At 40.4% G+C, this 4,441-nt stretch overlaps 1 pseudogene; it reads right to left on the minus strand.

Moving 5' to 3' along the window:
* Positions 1-10: 10 nt before the first annotated feature.
* LOC102857011 lies at positions 11-2,267 on the minus strand (annotated as a pseudogene).
* Between the last annotated feature and the right edge of the window lie 2,174 nt (positions 2,268-4,441).

Below are 4,441 nucleotides of genomic sequence, written 5' to 3' on the forward strand. Positions count from 1 at the left end.
AAAAAAATTCTAGGCCTGCCTCTGAACTAATACCTTCAGATTCTGCCTCAACAAATACTTCATCTCCATCATCACCTGCTGCTGTGTCATTTGTTGTGGATAAAGTGCCAGTGGATGTTGTTACCATTGGGACAGACCAAGAGGCATGCTCTGAAGCATCAGAAGTGGCACTCTCAGTAAAGACAGTCACTGGGGCTGCAACTTGTAGAGGAGTAGTGGGAACACTTCGACCACTAGACTCTTCTTCACGAGCTAAAACGAGGGGTGTTTCATACATTCCTAAACCTCCTTGAGAAGCAAGCTGGCCAAGATCAGAGTGACTAGAACTGGTTTGTGGCATATCTTCAGGTGGCCCAAAGCGGAATCTTGGAACACCAGCAACCCATGGGGAATGAATTGCTTCAGCAAACCCATCAGTACGATGAGGCACCACAAGAGTTGGGGTACTTGGAACTGTTCGATCTTCATCATCAAAAAAATGCTGCTGCATGCCACCTATTCCTGGAGTCAACTGAAGCCCACGTCCTACAGAATGCCTCCGGGTCATTTGAATTCTCTGAACTGGTGGTCCCAATTCTTGAGGTGGAGCATGAATGGTCAGTCGTGGGGGAAGTGGATGTGGTGGACGTCTTGGTGACTGAGGTGCCCGAGGAGTGTCTTTCTGATGCTGATGATGGTTGCTGTTCTCTAGGAATCTCTTGGGAAAAAGATGACTCTGCAGTACCTGAATTCCCTTCACCACCATTCTGTGAATCAGCAACTCTGATACTTTCAGTTCCACCCATACTTTCTTCTATTACTAGGATCAGTCCCATCACCACCCTCAGCGTCATCAGCTTCATATCCTTCATTGTCATCAGCACTACCAGTATCCTTATTACTATCTTCACCCTCATCTCCCATTCCTGTGTCTCCTTCATCATCATCATCATCTTCCTCCCCATCTTCCTCATAATCCTCATGTTCTCTGTCATTTTCATCATCTTCTTCTTCATCATCATCACTGTCAATAACAATGACATCATCTCCTTTACCTTAATTATCTTGGGAAGAAGTTGTTTGCTGATCTGACTGAAGGGGTCCAAGATCTATTTGAAGGGACTGCGAGGTTTCCTCACTGACTTCCATAGGAGTGCAATCCCCTTGGGTGACCCCTTCTCCAACAGAATCTTGTGAATTCTGGTTGTATACTTGAGTCTCTACCTCTCCATCAGTACTTTCCTCTGCCATAACTTCTTCCTCAGTTCCTATGGGTGTAATGCTTTTCAGGTCTTTGGAACAGGCATTTCCACTGTATCATCAGATACTTGGTCTGATGTTTCTATGGTGCTATCTTCTTCTTCACTTGTACACTTTGGCAAAGAAGAACTTGGAGTAGCTGAAACAGTGCCAAATACAGCAGTGGAAGTAGAAGGTCGTTCAATTGGTGAACTCTGAATAACCTCTACTATGTTTGGGGTAGTTCTTGATTTGTAGGTTGAATCTGAGGATGACTCTGTTGAGTAGGTTGCACAAAAGCTGTTGCCTATGTTTGCTGCTGAACAGATAAAATAGATTAAGAGAGAGAAGGCTGGATATTAGTACTAGTCGAACGAACAGATCCACTTGTGCTTCCAAAAACAGGAACATGTTCCACAAGTCCTTCTGACTGCCTAGTTTCTTGCAATTCCACTTGTGTATGAGCATTACTGTAGCTGTTGGAGTGGTAGTGGGGTTTGCAGGTGTAACCATTGGGCAGATACTAGCCCTGGGTGTAGCCTTGTTTCCAGCCATAGCTGCAGCTGTCACCTTACTTGGAGTAGACACAACAGGAGTTGCCTTGATATTGGCTGTTGGTGGCTCTGATGTGCTAGCAATTCCTCTTTCACCAGAAGCTGGAGTTGTTTTCAATATGATCTGTCTGTGCTGTTCTGTGGCCTTATTAGTAGACTCTTGAGGCTCATCTCTTTGCTCTACGTGTCTCTCTTGATGCTCCCTGAATTCTCTTTCCAAGTGACTAATTTGACCTTCATACTGGGGCTTAAGAGCAGTCATACGTACATCCAATTCATCTTTCTGCTAATCTAAGGCTTCATTCCTTAGTTTAAGCTCCTCATTTTCTTTAGTTAGCTGGTCTTTTACTCTAGCTAATGTGAAATTTTTTATTTTGCTGCAACAATAGCCTTTCCTGTTTTTTCTTCCTTTTCAGTTATTTGCTGTCTGAGTTGTTCCTCCTGTGCGGTTTGATCCTGAAGATCCTGACGAAGATGTGAGAGTTCAGACTGTAGCTGCAGAACCCATTTTCAATAATATTGCATGAGTTCCTTGCATTTCAGTGCATCATAGTAGTCCGTTGTGTGAATATACCACAGCTTCTCTATCCATTCGTTTGTTGATGGACACTTGGGTTGTTTCCAACTTCTTGCTATTGTGAACAAAGCCACAATAAACATGGGTGTGCATATATATCTGCTTGGGTAGCACTTATGGTTTCTTTGGGGTATATTCCCAGTATTGGAATTGCTGGATCAAATGGTATCTCTATTTGAAATTTTTTGAGAAAGCGCTATACCATCTTCCACAGTGGTTGCACCATTTTACACTCCCACCAACAGTGAATAAGGGTTCCAGTTTCTCCACAACTTCGCCAGCATTTATTGCTTGCTGTTTTGTTAAATTTTGCTATTCTTACTGGGGTGATATGATATCTCATAGTTGTTTTAATTTGCATCTCTCTTAGAGCTAGGGATTTTGAACATTTCTTCCTGTGCTTTTTAGCCATCTGAATGTCTTCTTCAGTGAAGTGTCTGTTCATATCCTGTCTCCATTTCTCTATTTGATCCCTTACCTTTATATATTTTATAAATTCTAGATATAAGTCCTTTATCTAATATGTCATTACCATATACTTTTTCCCAGTCTGTGGTTTCCCTTTTTACCCTGTTGGAGAAGTTTTTGGATGTGCATAGGGATTTGATTCTTAGAAGATCCCATTCATCTATTTTATCTTCTTCTGGTTGCAGGCTCTCCAGGATACTTGGAAGACTGTTTATGTTGTGGATTAGGACTTTTAGTGCTGTTCCTAGCTTCTCTTTAATGACATTTATAGTCCTTGGTTTTAGTCCATGATCCACCTAGAGTTGGTTTTTGTATGTGGAATGAGGTGTGGATCTTGCTTGAGTTTTCTGCAGATAGTTTTCCAATTTTGACAACACCGTTTATTTAAAAGGCTGTCATTTCCCAACTTAACTGATTTCATCTCCTTGTCAAAAATCAAGTGACCATAAGTAGATGTGCTGAGTTATGGCTTCTCAAATCTATTCCATTGATCTATGTGTCTGTCATTGTACCAGTACCATACTGTCTTGACCACTACCACAGTGAAATAAAATGTGAAATCAGAGAGTGAGATGCCTCCTACCTTGTTTCTCTTTTCAAGAAGTGCTTTGCTTATTTGGGGCTACTTTCTATTCCAAGTGAAAATGGATATTACCTTTTCCATATCGTTGAAGAATGGGATTGATATTTGTATTGAGATTGCATTGAACGTGTAAATTGCCTTTGGTAGTATTGCCATTTTCACAATGTTGAGTCTTCCTATCCATGCGTAAGGAATATTCTTCCATTTCTCCAGGTCTCTTTGTTATATTTTGTAATTTTCTTTGAATAGATCATTTGTGCTTCTGGTTAGATTTACTCCCAGGTATTTTATCTTGTGATTAGCAATTGTGAATGGTATTGTTTTTCTTAGCTCTGGCTCTGTATTCTCTTTGTCAGTGTAGAGAAATCCAACTGATTTTTCTATGTTCATCTTGTATCCTGCTACTTTGCTGAACTGGTCAACTATATCCAGTAGTTTTGCTGCTGAGTCTTTAGGGTTTTCTATGTATACTATCATATCATCTGCATAGAGAGATAATGTTACCTCCTCTTTGCCAATTTGGATACCTCTTATTTCCTTCTCTTTTCTTATTGCTATTGCTAAGACTTCCAATACAATATTGAATAAGAGATGTGATGGTGGGCATCCTTGCCTAGTTCCTGTTCTCAAAGGGAATGCCTTTAAGCTCTCTCCATTGAGAGTAATGTTGTCTTTTGGGTTTGTGTAAATACTTTTTACTACGTTGAAGAAATTGCCCTCTAATCCTTTTTTGTTGAGTGTTTTAATCAGGAAAGTATCTGCATCAACTGAGAGGATCATGTGGTTCTTGTTCTTTGCTTTGTTAATGTGATGAATTACATTAATTGTTTATTTTATGTTGGACCATCCTTGCATACTTGTTATGAATCCCACTTGGTCATGGTGAATTATTTCTTTGATGTAACCCTGGATTCTATTGGCCAGTATTTTATTGAGGATTTTTGCATCTATGTTCATAAGATATATTGGCCTGTAGTTTTCTATTTTGGTGGTGTCCTTTCCTGGATTTGGTATCAAGGATATGTTTGCTTCATAGAATGA

Source organism: Elephantulus edwardii, unplaced genomic scaffold (assembly GCF_000299155.1).
Source record: "Elephantulus edwardii isolate Elephantulus edwardi_28Jun2011 unplaced genomic scaffold, EleEdw1.0 scaffold03131, whole genome shotgun sequence".
Lineage (NCBI taxonomy): Eukaryota > Metazoa > Chordata > Mammalia > Macroscelidea > Macroscelididae > Elephantulus > Elephantulus edwardii.